The sequence below is a fragment of the Galleria mellonella genome, unplaced genomic scaffold, assembly GCF_026898425.1.
Source record: "Galleria mellonella isolate WM207_F2 unplaced genomic scaffold, CSIRO_AGI_GalMel_v1 utg173, whole genome shotgun sequence".
Classification (NCBI taxonomy): Eukaryota; Metazoa; Arthropoda; class Insecta; order Lepidoptera; family Pyralidae; genus Galleria; species Galleria mellonella.
In genome coordinates this window covers 6,301,530-6,316,664 of record NW_026442016.1, presented here as the reverse complement: position 1 = coordinate 6,316,664, position 15,135 = coordinate 6,301,530, and the positions used below count along the sequence as shown (strand labels likewise).

At 30.1% G+C, this 15,135-nt stretch overlaps 1 protein-coding gene across 2 annotated transcripts in view; it reads right to left on the bottom strand.

Annotated features, from left to right (window-relative positions):
- The window catches only part of LOC113515429 (oocyte zinc finger protein XlCOF7.1-like), a 60,795-nt gene extending 47,656 nt beyond the window's left edge, over positions 1-13,139 (bottom strand). The window contains exon 1 of one of the 2 annotated variants that reach the window (XM_026899627.3): positions 12,592-13,139. The gene's annotated coding sequence lies outside the window, so the exon portion shown is untranslated. Of the gene's footprint in view, positions 1-12,461 lie in introns of both variants that reach the window. The other variant, XM_026899628.3, reaches the window with a different exon arrangement.
- Positions 13,140-15,135: the final 1,996 nt, after the last annotated feature.

Sequence of the window (15,135 nt, the reverse complement as noted above, 5' to 3'; positions counted from 1 at the left end):
ATAAATAGTTAAAGACCGAAGCAATGACGATAATTATACATATTATATATATTGAAAAGTAGACTGATTATAAAATATTCAGTCTACTTTTCAATAAAATAATTGAATACCACTAAATAATGTACAAAATCGGGCAATCAAGTCGGGATCGTTTTAAGTTTCAAATATTTGTAATGTCAGTTTTAATATAAATAAATACATAAATTAATCACCAATCTTATTCTCGATACTTAATATAATGTACAATATCTAATTATACATTAATTCTAATATTACTATTTGTTCAGCATAAAATTGATTTAAATAAAAAATAATAATTTAAAAAATAATAATAATATTTGATTTCTGCTTACTTCAAAAACAAAACCTTTAAATAGACATCAACGGGCTAAATACACTGCGAAGAAAATTATTGTATTCAATTACAATTCGTTGTGTTTATTAAAATTGTGTAAACAATATCATTATGTATACATGAAAGTGTGTAAGTATGTAAGATAAGTTACTTTAGATATGCGAAAAATATGTATTGTCATTGTTAATAATAATCTATTTTTACGCCATTATTTTCATTATTACAATCTGATACAAAATAAACCAATCCAATTATAAAGCATAACAAAACAGCAATGAACAAGTGGAAAACAAGCTGAAGCCTGTTTCCAATTTCAAATAATTGTAATACGTATATTATGAAGTAAATTAATGGTTTATATTGAATTATTATATTGTATTATTAAACCAAATTATGTAATAAATGTAAAAGATTTTTTTTGTGATATACTCGTATTAATATTATAAGCATCATTTGCCGTGTGGTCCCAGCATAGAATGGGCCGTCCCTTCCTTTCCTGTGATGTCGTAAGAGGCGACTAAGAGAATTTAATGATCGAGAGATGGGCAGTAGCGTTCCTCTTAAAACATCACCAGACTAAGTGCCGACTCACTTATCAAGCTTGGCAACTACTGACAAAACTCCCGTTTATGGCAGAGGCCTATATTCGACAATAGACCGTTAACAGCTAATGTAATGATGATATAATGATATGGATCGTTATATTTAACTATATATAATATAAAAAAAAAAACTAAATGTAAAGTAGAAACTAAAAGGTTCAGAGTTGTCGATTGACAAGTTACGTACTCAAGAAAGTACAATGTATGGTGACCCTTGATCTAATGAGTGAATGATAATAATGAATTGATGTAATAATACTGAAGTTATAATAATATATATGCCATCTTTGATTTTAAAAAATAATACGAAATTTATTTAGGGCAAATAATAATAAATTACAAATACTAAATTATTAATATAAATTCAACCGTTCATCCACTGCTAAATATTGGCCTTTCTCACACCCTCCTAATAAAGTGAGCGAGAGCATAGCATAGGATTCTCCAAAGGGAAGTAAAGAGGTTTCTTCAGGGTCGGAAACGCGCACGTAATATTGCATAATGCCGTAACGCTCCTGGTACTGCAAACGTTCATAGGCAATGATTACCGCTTACCATCGGGTGGGCCGTGTACTTTTTTGCTACCTCAGTAGTATAAAAAAAATAACTCTCCGATAAATTGGAGCAATGACCACAAATATATTGTAGTAAGTCTACGAAGTTTATCCTAATTCAAATTTAAGAAATGTATAAGTTCAACACTTGTAGATTTCTATAATTTTAACCTGCAATATCTAATAGTCGATTATTATCCACACATTCTGAGCATGTGTGGACAAGGGCTTCACTCGATGCCTATTTAATTCTTCAAAATTATTAGTTTTATAGATATTTCTATAACATATTGTAAATAATAAACCATCAGAAGTTATGTAAATAAATATTTCTATTTTTTTAATAAAAATAATAATAATATATGGACAAAAGTACTGTAATTGTACTTCTAATATTCTACATAGAAATTATGTAATTATCCTTTATGTAATTGTTCTATAAAAATAGAAATAAAGGGTTCGTAAAAGATGCTACGGGAAATACTTTACAAAGAAAAGACGTATGCAGCTGAATGAATAAATTTCAAGGTCAGTTTAATAACATTCTAGTTCGTAGACAATGGAGGACACTTACCTCTAGCTAGACTAAGCTTTAGACTTTTTTTGTTTATCGATAAAATGTCAAACGTGAATGAGTGCATAAAATGATTTGGCTACTATTAAAACAATTGATACAGCATTCAGTAACATTATTCATATATATTTTAATTTATTTAAAATTGAATTTAAATTGTATTTATTCTTTGTCAATCACTATTTTATCTCCCTATTATAGTACAAAAGCAGACTGAAACTTTAATTTAGTATAAATGGCCTTAGTTTTTTATAATTAAATATATTATTGATTTGTAATGTATAAATCTTATTTGTAACTTATCAAATATATAAAAAGACGTTGAGATGAAATTGGTAGAGTATAGTTTTTTAACCAACTTCGTTTAACCAAAAAACGTTTATTACCTCATAACTCCATTAGATGTAAACTGATTCGAATTTTTTTTGTATCTGAATAGATATACTTACGGATTGGTCCCATAGAAATTTTATCAAAATTTTGCCACAAATGAAGTCGATTTTGTTGTGGAACTCAGTTGAATTATGTTCATATACAAATAGGAAACAAGCATATGCGTTCGATTTACACAAACATATAATGCAAGCATTTCAACTACAGATTAACTATAAAGTATTTCGTCGGTGTAGTTAATTTAATTTTTGAACTTAATAAAATCACGTGAAAAACTCCAAAAATAATATTCTAAAAGCATTTTTTTAAGGTATGTCTCTTTTATTATAGAAACAATGAATTATTATAAGCTATAATGTAGTGGAAGTGCTAGGTGCACTACAAGGACAATAATTGTCTTGTGACATAATGATGTCTTTACAATGCCGGTGCGTGGATAATTACTACATAGTCAACAATAATGCCATAATAGCCATATTTGCAACACTGAAATGAGTTTACACGTGTCTGAATTCTATATATAAGAGTATTAGTGAGGAATATCTTACTTTACTTCCAGCAGGAATTATATACTAAAGTATTATAGTTCTACTTCAGTATGTAATAAAAATACTAATTATAGTACTCGTCTCACCAACATTTTTCTAAACACTTGTGGATTCCTCCAGGTGTATAAAAATACGGCATGTTAGCTAAAATAGGAAGATATAGACCTAGGCTATAGGTCTCAAATAAATGTTTGAATACTGGAAAACATATAATAATGTTGACAGATGTAGAGATAGGTCTACTTTATAGTATAGATCTATACTAAATTGTAAAGAAAAAGTCCTAACTAATTGACTCATTAACGCACAGCCAAAACTACTAAAGTTAGAATTACCAAATTTTGACAGAAGGCTTGACCTAATAAAAGAAGATTTTTCGAAATTCAAACGTTAGGAGGAGGTAGGAGTTAATATAAAGATTCCACCCTTAATAATATTTATATGAGATTTTTAGTTTTTCAACCGATACAATTTTGACATTTATCATAAAATCTATTTTTAAATAAAAATAATGATATTAAATTTCTATATTTTTGTATATTTAACCCCTAAGAGTGTTAAGAAATGGATGAAGTAACACTAAAAATAAAAAAAATTAAACCAAAGCTGGAAACACCAAACTCAAATTTCTTTTACGACCTACACAAGTAATAAGAAAGGATTTTTAAGGAATATAAAAATAGTTGTGAAAGTTTGTATAGGAATGTACATTTTTTTAACCGAATTACAATACTTGAAATTAATTGAAAACTCGTATATAGAAATAATGAAACTATATTAGTATTTCTTAAAAAATCATTTATATTTCTCAAAATTGTTTAAAGAGAAAAACTAAGAGAGTGATAATAATCATGAAATTAGTGCAAAATATTAATTTAATTATTTTCTTAAAATAAATATTTAATTGTAGTTTCTGGTGATGAAGGATGGGGATGAAAATTAATCGATTATATGAAACCAAAGAAATTGGTCTAAAAGTACAAGTAAATGTGTCTTATTGTGTCTTATCCTGTCTTAATATATATAAAGGCTACCTTATATACTAATTAACATGAATAAATTCCCGTGATACAGCTAGTATGCGTTGAAGGCGACTTTTATTATCTTTTGAAGAAGGAAGTTTCTTCATATTTCATGATTTTTTACATTCACTACTTCTCTCATTATTTTTTACAAGAATAGAAAAAAAATAAGGGAACTATTAAGTCACCCGACCGGTGATGAAAAAGATACACACATAGATAGGTAATAACTCCATAAATATTACTATTATTTTAAAATAAAGGTTCGTAGCATCGGATGTTTAGCGCCACATATATCTTAAACGACTCGACGGGTTTAATTAATGGGATTTAATTAATAAAATGTTAATAAATGGGATGTACTCGTAGTTACATGACGATCATAAAAGTTAAATATTTTTCCGTGAAAGATTTAAAATAATTAAATTTTATTCCTCTGAATTAATCATGCCTATTTTTTTTTTTTATTTATTGTTAGTATATTTCGTGTTCGAAGTGCATCACATTTAAAAAAAACACGGTTTTATTGCATTGTACTGAAAAAACTCAAAAAGGTAATTTCAATTGTAAATGTATAATTACGATCAGACTTATTTTATCAATAAAAATATGATTGATAATTTCATTTAGGTAAATAAAATTTGCAAAGCTTGAAAGGATTAATTAGGTTATCATATTTTTATCAATGCACCAATTTGTGTGGAATTATCTAGCGTTGCGCAGGCGTTCAAGGGTAAAGTCTACGTCCGGACGCACACTGACGCATCTATTTTGCGTGTATTGCCTAGACGTTTCAGACATGTGTACCTAGGCCTATTGTGAGTCAGGTGAACATATCTATTGTGTTAAGTATCCGTGAGTAAGCGACGGCGGCAGCGGTGGCTGAGACGACAGCACCAGACTATTTCGACTGCATACGTTTAGTTGCTATGTCCGAAATATCCAATAGTTTGCCTCAATGCTAATTACTACGCGTCTGCGGCGTAGATGCGGACATGCCCTCGCGTCCGCGTTACTCACTAACATGTCATTTCAATTACATCGCAAATATTTTATTAAAACATATTTAAATCATAAATACACTATAATTCATGGTCAGGATGCTTACAGGTATATTTACAGCGTAATATTGCACGTTTCATCAATATAATCTTAACTACATTGTTGTCTATTACAAACATACAAATTATTATTTCATAAATAGTAGACGTTCAAATAATATCCACCTATTCGTATTCAGTACAAGTATATTCATTTATTTATTTAATCGTTTTATATAGACAAAACAATTTATCAACAATCCTTGCAATAAATTCAAGGCTTGCATCATAGGAACTTAATACATAACTTGAAATATAGAAATCGTAACAATAATGTAAACAGCATGTGTGGTACCAAAATGAATGAATGAATACAAATAGTTGTTAGGTTTTATTTCACTCATTTGTCTTTTTTTTTACAAATCAACAAAATATAAAAATACCTAATACATCTAAAGGAAAAATTATAAAGTATTATGAGTTGTGTTATAAGTAAGGATATTTGAAGGTGAATCTATCTATGTGTGCTTTTGCATCCGTTGTTCAGTAATGCCCAGTTAGTTAGAACCGGTACGCAAAAACCCAGTGTTGTCCTACCTTAATATTATAAATATATGAGTTTTTTCAATATCATGATATTACATATAGTAATAATCTCGATAAATCTGTCAATTTAATAAGATAGTAACGCATTTTCAATATCAGTAAATAATTCTATCTTCTATAGCTTATAAATAATCAAATGCGATCACTTATCGCTTACACACTGCATTTATGATTAATACAATCCTACTCCAATATAATGTATGTTCGCTCTGTTATCTAAAATTCTTTAAAAAAGAGATAGGTAGGTTACCTACGTATATTTAGCTGGTTTTAATGACCTTGATGCGATGCGACTGGTTAGAAGTAGACAAAAAATTAGATTCTCAGAAAAATACTTAGGTATAACCTATTGGTCTCCTTGTTGTGCTATGGTGTAATTTTGTTATTCAATTTAATGTTAGTCTTATTGTAATTTTCTACGTTTTCAAAATATTTTAATAGGATTATAGACTGTGTTATACAATGGTTACTTCTAATAGACTTAGTTGTAATCTCATAATGAATAATAATCTATTGGCAGACGATACTATTATTAGGCGTTTATTTAAATATTATGTATAATTTTCTTGACTACGTTATACCAAAGTTATTTCTAACAGATTTAGGCGTAATCACGTAGTAGCAACACAAATTTCTATTAGCGGACGCGTCGCGATGTTAGGAATAGTTTCGACGTTGTTTTCACCATATATTTCCTGTCCCACGGGGTAATTGTTATCAAATTAATTAAATACTTCAGTTATATGTACGTAGATAGTAAATATTTATAGTTATCCGTATAAGTATAAGATTTTAAAAGTGAAACAAAAATAATTTATATATACATATACAATGCCTGTGACACTATATTTTTATCTAAATTTTGTTACAATAACTACTTACTCACTTTATTTATTATACTATCGTAATCTTTATACATTTGTGATAAAAAATAATATTTTTAAAATGTAAATATAATATTTTTGAATATATTTTAGGAAATAATATAAGCCGGATAAGTCAATTAATTTAATTAATTAAGACATTGTAAATCTAAATGTTTAAAAACATTTATTTGCAATTAAATCAATAAAGAATAAATAAATAAATGAAAAATACAGAATTACAATAATAGTTATTAAGGGAAGAACACATAATACTTACTATAAGCAACAATTATTATACATTCCTTTTACTCTTGATATGGTCGAATTAGGTATTTTTTGATCAGGTCTTCTAGACAAAATATTTTTATAATAAATGCGCACTATGAAAAAAAAACATATAGCAGGTGGAAACTTAAATAATTATTATTTTATGTGCAGTTATTAGCATGAACTCACAGCTCGCTTTGCCCTTTTTAGGGTAGGCAAAAACCGTAGACTGCCACTGAGTTCTATCCTACGAGCCATTTTGAATAACAGGGATGATCCCTGTCCACCTACGGTGAACCCTTTTAACTGGAAGGAAAGGGATTGCTAGTAATGAGGACTAATAGCCCCACTGCTAGCAAGCCCTGTCAGGTTGACTTCCACGCGCTTCCTCCTGAAAACCATCGTGTTAATACTTGTTACATTCGTCACGATGGGCTAACTGACTAGCTGTCATGCTCATCTATTATCCTTCACTTTATTCCTGTTTATCAATTTTGTGTTTAGGCTTTAAATCGAGTATGTAAGGTGAAGCTAAATGCATAGTGAAGCAACTAGATAAAATATTTAATGCTTACTTTAGATAAAGTTTTGAGTGATTCGTCTACCGACGCGACGTACTGCAACACCTAGACATTTCTATTTTAGTCTAAAAAACATCGTGTGCATTCTCTAACTTGAGGCACTGACTAGTTACTTCTTGGTGCCTCATGTAGTTTACCCATGGTGTTGTTTACGTCTATTTACATTAAATGTGCTACTAGCTTAAGAGCAATGACACTTGAATTGGAAATACCCAACACTATAAAAAATCTACGTGCGAACTCGACGTTTCCTTACTTAGGTACCTATATATAGATAGATAAAAACAGTATTCTTTTTAAGAAATTCATAAAAGAACTAAAACAGTTACAAATTCTAATTATAAAATTAAAAGTTTTATACAGTCTGAAAATAATCTGGTTAGCTCCATACTTTTGGAGGTATTTTCACAGGCTGAAATATAAACTTTTATATTTATTGTGTATATAGATTTATCTTAAAAAAAAAAAAAAACATTAATGTCTATAATGAATATACATTTTTAGTCTATTTTTATAAACGTAATATTTATTAAATTAGAAATAACATCAATGTGTAATTGTTTTATTTCAAAATCTTTATTATATATAAAACAAAATTTATATCTTCATTGCGAAGTTCGTTATAGAACAGAAAAAAAAACAAATAACATTTTAATCCGCAAATAATTTCTTTCCTTAAACGTAGTATAGAAGGACAGAAACATTCATATAGTTCTCCTAACCACTGAGTAACTGAAAACTATTTCTATATTTAAAAACGAACTATAGATTTATATCTTCTTAATAATAAATAAAGACCTATTCTATTATATTGAAGAGATAAGATAATCAGTAATGAGGTCTTATAACCCTATTGCTAGCAATATATCAGGCGGCCTCCAAACAGCTCTTCCTGGAAATGGCAATAGTTCATCATAATGATGATAGTCTTGTGTAATTCATGAGGATAGACTAGCTGACCTGCTTTTATTCTCACCTATAATATGACACTGGTGACCCATCAATATATTCCATTAGCGCAAAGAAGAATGTCATTCAATTATCACCTATTAAAATAAAAACTATATTATTCTATCACTAATATCCTGTGACTATCATAAATTTTAGATGCTCATTACCAAAACCAGTGCGAGTCGCACATTTAATTAAAATTTATCTAAGAATTTCTGTATTTAGATAATACTCTTGTAAATAATAAGCGCCTCACAGTCACATCATATCTGTATCCCGTAATTTTAATTAAAAATATATGCCATATTTTTCCAGTTTTTATTTAATTTAAGCAAAAAACTAATAAATTTAATATAATTTGCCACAATCAATTTTAGTAAAATAACTCATTGAGTCGGTTCTGAAACATAGTATTAAAATTTGTCAACGATCATAAAGGATTATTATTACTTATAAAGTCCAACAAGGTACCAACAATAACATGCAGCTTTAACCGCATAAATTATAATTAAAAATACGACACTTAAAAACTTACAAATATAAATGTTGTGCAAATTTGTATCCATATTTTGCTAACAGTATTTTTCTATTATTATTCCCTTGACTAGTATATCTTCTTCTTTTGAGGAGAAACCCATGCTTAGTAATAGGATACTATATATATATACATTGTTACGGTATACAAAACAATTCATAGATAATTAATAAAAAGCCAACAAATTTTAGAATAATCTGACATTGTTTCCACACGCTTTTATGTTAGGTTTATTTCAATGTTTGTAAACAAATGTACGTAAGAAGCCAAACTTATGCTCACTTATTGTAGTCATATCAAATGATGTAATAATGATGATAGTGTATTATTATCATAGAATACGTACTAGTACTTTATCTATAAAGATACTAACTAATATTATGAGGAGACAAGATCTATTTGACTAAATCTTGATTGCTACATGGAAATTATTGAAGTTGTAAAAACAAAATTCATGTAATATATTTTTTGTAATAAAAAAAATCCTCTAATTTCATTGAAAGTCTGTATTTGAAGTCCGCTGGTTTAGGAAGTATTTAAGCTTGTAATAACAACTAAGTGAATGTTATGAAATCAATATTAGAGAATCTTTATGAAAATTTATGTATGATATTTGCAATGATTAAGGTACCGTTTGTAGGTTCCCTACAAAAATAATACACTCTTGCCATCATTTCTGTAAGGAATCTAACCTTTGCCTGTCCATTTATATATTATGTATAATACTAATATTATAATTTTAGATATTGTTGAGTCACACATATTACAAAAGAAGTAACTGAAAATATATTTTTATGTTTCAATTATTTCTTTGGTATAGTGTTCAAAGGCGGTGTTGAAAATTTTTTTATATTATATAAAAGGACTTTATTTTTATTCTTATATTCTAAGATGGTTATTATTTTTTTTGCCTTGTATTTTTTTAAGTTTTGATAAAAAATATGCAGAAAAATGCCATTTCTCCATCTCTGAAGCTTGCAAGGTGTAAAATCTAAAATGCCTTCATAAAATTTGTAAAGGTATATGCATAAAAATATAATGATGTTTCTAACCAAGATAATATCTAAGAATTTACTCGTATCAAAATACTTATGAAGTAGTACTATTACTGGTACTACTCTCTGAGGTAAATATCCATTATTTTAGATTTAAAGAGTGATGCTCGTACGCGTGGTCCCAAAGCTAAGTTAGGCCAGATAATAAAACCCGATTTTTTTTTTATAAAATCCTTACATTTAACTACTCATTTTGATAAATCCTAAGACTTACTAGTTAGGCCTAAGATTTACTAATGTATCGGGATTTTATAGTAACATATGTAGTATAGGTTAGATACTATACAGAAGCCTTTAAAATTCAACAAATTTTCTTAAGTTATTTCTAATAATTTCCCATTATATTCGTATATTGCGTAGAAGATTTGATTGAATTTTTGTCATGGATTGTATTTATGTTCAATGAACATGCATTTTTAATTTTGTGACTTTCTGTCATGTAATTAAGTATATTACCTGCAATATCTATTTATATTATATTGTATATTACATTATATTAATATAAAAAAAATAATGTTTTTATTAAAATATAGTTTGAATAGAGCACCGTAAAGAATAATAATACTTCTTAAAATACCAGTATTAATGTTTTAAATGAAAAAAAAAATAATACTAAATTAAATCCAGTAAATACAATAATAGAAGAAAATATATAATTACAACATTCTAATTTGAAATCGAAGTTGCTGAAGAACGCTAAGAATTATATTATATATAGAAAGATGATTATATTTGTAAGTAAACATAATATTTTATTACAATTATGAATTATTTTTATTAGAGCAGATACTCTAATAAGAATAACCTGAATATCATACATATACAGGCAATTTTCTGTTTGAAAAAAATGCATTATGAAGTGATTTATTATTAAATACAATTGTATCATCTAGCTTTTCAAATTTATTTACACTTTTTTTAAACAAGATTCAAGTTTAAAATTAAGAGATATGGGTAAGCTTAGATTCCTACTATAATATATTCTGTTCTGTGGTTTAGGTTTCCAAGTTTATTATTAGGTATACAATATATTAAACATTATATAGTATTTTAAAACTGTAGATTAAGATACTCCACGAAATTGAAACACTAAACCACAGCTCATCTAAAGTGTAATAAAATATTCATCACTAAAATATTTCTTAAATGAAATTTATTATTATTAAGTAGATACCTTCATATGTTATTTTATTTATATAGTTGCCTAAATTGAGTGCTAAGTTCGTCAGTACAACCTTTCATCGCTCATTGTTGAGCCTAAGTCTTTCCTCATATAAAAGGTTAAGTAATAAGCTATTGCCACGTTGACGTTATATCCCAATGATTTGATAACATACAGGTAGATAATATGTCTACCTGCATGTTCATTATCATTTTCCGTGAAGGATATTCAAAACTATATATTTCACACAACTATATAGTATATATTTTGTGCATTAATTCAAAATAATAATAAAAATTCTATTGTAAAAAAATCAAAACAAGCCTAAAAGATAATACTAAAAATAATTATGTTGCAGTTCATGTTTATAGGATACGATTGTCACTTTTCATCAGGTGGGCTGACAACTTGTTCGCCATTCAAAGTTGTAGACAATAAAAAGTGCTTTTAGCAGTAGACTGAATTGTGAGTTTGTTGATGTCTTGTGTTGCTTATATTTATATGTAAACAATATCATGGATATCACTAAATACAGCTCTACCTACATATGACAGCCATACCATCTTGTGACCGTTGTTATTCCTGAAAACTAAAATGTCACTGAGGATTTTTATATCACAGAACGCACTGCTCAGAATCGTAATAAATTCACTTTTTTTAAACTTAGATAAATTTATGACGAATTAAAAAATCTGATTTCAAAATCAGCCCGAATACTCGTATACTTGCAGGAAATTTTATCCTATCCTAGTAATATTTAATAATACTTTCAGCACAATAAGATGTATTAAAAGTTAAAACTTCTTGAACAGACTACTTTTAACCGACGATAAGTGTTTGATCCAACTTGGCTGACTATTATGTATTTTTATTCGCAACTGAACCATTACCTGTTAACTTTATTGACATATTACATCCTATTTCTACAGTAAGGTTAAGTAAACGTTAATTGCCAAAAGTACGTCATATGCTCGCTTTCATTTATTTACCAACAAACTAATAAAATTGTTCTAATAATGGTCTCTGTAACAAGTTTGAATATAACGATTAAAGGTCTCCGTTACTTCTTGTTATGTTATTATTACAATACAGACAATACATTTTATACTGCTTATTTAGATATTTGAAATCCTGCAAGAATTGAAAGTAAACAATGTAATTAATTTATACCTGAATACTTAGCGGCACTTTGTTCTCAAAAATCGGTATTCAATTAGCTGCGCGTCATTACAATAATGTCATCATGTATTTTAGTACGACACCCATACGTATAGGAAACGCGGTGGTAAAACATGGAATTTTGTATGAGTCACTGATGACGGTCCACCCTTTCACGTGTTTCGAACCTACCTATATTATTACGGTGTCGGGTAGTGTGCGCGTACACTGCATACAGCTGAAGTACAAGGGTGCGCTAGGGCGCGCGCTGGTCGACGGCGGGCGGCGCTCACAAACACTCACATTCAATTATTCCTCTAACCTTGATGCGAATCGGCGCACTCCGGGTTCCATCCGACGACGGTCGTCAATTCAGACGGGCTGAAGGGCTCGCTTCAGGTGTAACAGTAAAAGTGACACTGGTTGTGAGGTTGAGATGCGTATTATGTGCGAACGTTTCGCGGCGCGGGCGTCGGGCCGGACGGCAGGCGCATCGGCGCGCCGCCACCGGCGGTGGAGTCGCGGGGCTGCGGCGCGGCGGCCGCGCTACATGTCACAGTGCGGCGAGCGCGCTCTTCGCGCCGTGGTCACCGACTCACAGTGGCGTCGCCGTCCTACTGTCTGCCCGACGGCCGGGACGGCGGCGCGCGTTGCACCGCCCCGCTGCACTCCGCCTGCCCCCCTGGCGCTATGCCCCCCTCGCTCAACCCCCTCCTCGCCGCTACACCCGCCCCGCCCCGAAGAATTTTCCGCATCGGGCGGGAAAAATCGATTGTGCAGCGAGCCCCGAATAATTTCGGCAAGACGCACGGCGCCCTTGCATCCTCACCGACGCCAACTTCAGCAGCGGTGCAATTTGGGCGGCGACAACGGCTCATGGCGGACGGTCAAGCGCACGCCTTTCACTCACAGTTGCTTCCTTAATAGTCACATTTTATTACTTAGGTAATTCTAATCGATATTATTATTGTGTTATACAATCACAATCTCTTTTCTTTTGTAACTATAGTATATAGTATCTGAAAAATGTCAATAAAAAGTGATTCATTCTCTTTTCATACATACCAAATTGGTGCATTGCAATTTCTTCGATCAATTGCTTCAAAAGTAGCACTGTTAATACTGAAAATTAAAAGACGCTAAATTAATTACTCTTTACGTAATAAAAAAAAAGTAATTTCCTAATTGCTATTAACCGGTTGCGCTAGCGCAACAGATAGTAAATCCGAAAATTGCAGTCATCGTCGCCCACGTACATCGACAGCTTTGTTTCTGATTTGTTAATAAGAGAAAGTTGATAAGTCTACAGCAAAAAGAATGCACTAAGCATAGTAAACTCGTTAAAAATCGATTAAATACTGAAATGTTTATTGAAAGCGTGCCGTTCAAAGTGATTTCGGGTTTTTCTATTAAACTGCTATTTGAAATACTTAACTTTAAAAATCTGATTTTTCAATTCAACATACCTACCTACATGTATAAATGCAAAATTATATGATATTTTCTAAATTTTTTAACTTGTAATGTATTACTATACACTGTAATATAATAAATAGAATTGCATTGACAAATGAGTAAACTATACACAAGTAGGCACGTAGCAAGTTATGTACTGTGATCCCGATATTTCTCGCATATAATAATTGATGTGAAGTAAATATATATTTATTTCTCTCACAAAATAACAACATAATAAAACTTACAGCTACATAAGTTACAATTTAAAACAATCTTTGTGAGAGACTAGCGTCAGTACTAGGATAACCTGCCTTACAGATCACCAGGCTTCCAACTCCAGAACATCTATTTTACTTGATTTGTTAAGGTAAGAGTATACAAGTATATAAATAAATTAGTAAATTTTATATGCTACGTGTATGTACTAGTATGGGTAAGATGGTGAGTGAAAAGTGAGCGAGTGCGTGTGAGTAAGTTCGTAAGTGCATGTGTTGGAGAGAGTGCGTGTGTGCGTGTATGCATGTGTGTGTGTCTGTAAGTGCATGCGTGCGTGCGTGCGTTCGTGCTCGCGCGCGTGTGTATGTGTATGTATGTATGTGAGTTTGTGTGTGTGTGTGTGTGAGTTTGTGTGTGTGCATTTTTGAAAGTCGATAAGAGTGTATTTAGTTAGAAGAGTAAGATAAAGAAAAGATTATGTGTACATAATGCACTTATTTTAACACTACGATAAGATTTTCCTTCTCTGTATATGTCAGTTTTTGTAGTCAATTAATTATAATATTTTTTATTTTAATATTAATTACGTTATAGAGGTAACTAAAAAATCCAAAGAATTTATTTGAAAATGTTTGAAAACGACGTCTATTTTCAATAATTTGAGGATCGAATACTAGTGGTTTTTTTTTTTAATGTAGTATATAAGATGAAAAGCTGTCGTACAGTGAGGACACCACATATATGATAAAGGTCTGCAGTGGGATATTGAAATGGAAGAGAATACCCTACTTTAAGGACAGCCCTTTGGGCACGTTCCAATTTCAGAAAATAAGATTTGGGGATAATCACTATTATGTAGACATTACATTCGTTTCTAAAAACTACCACTCATGAAAATTTATTAATTGACTGATTCAAAAAGAGATCATCAATTCTACTCATTGTTTTAATTGTACTTCTTTCAACTCTTAATTGATAAAGGTTGACTGTTAGAGAATGTCTATATCGTAAGGTTCACCCTTTGTAATACATTTTATTGATTTATAAAGTGTAAATAAATAAATAAATAATTGTCCAGTGCTAATTATACACAAAAATTGTCATGAAGGCTAAATATCTTTGACTGGAATTTATAGTCGTGAGCAATTTACTTCATTTGTTATTTTCTTGTTCAAAAATGTTTTTCAGCTAT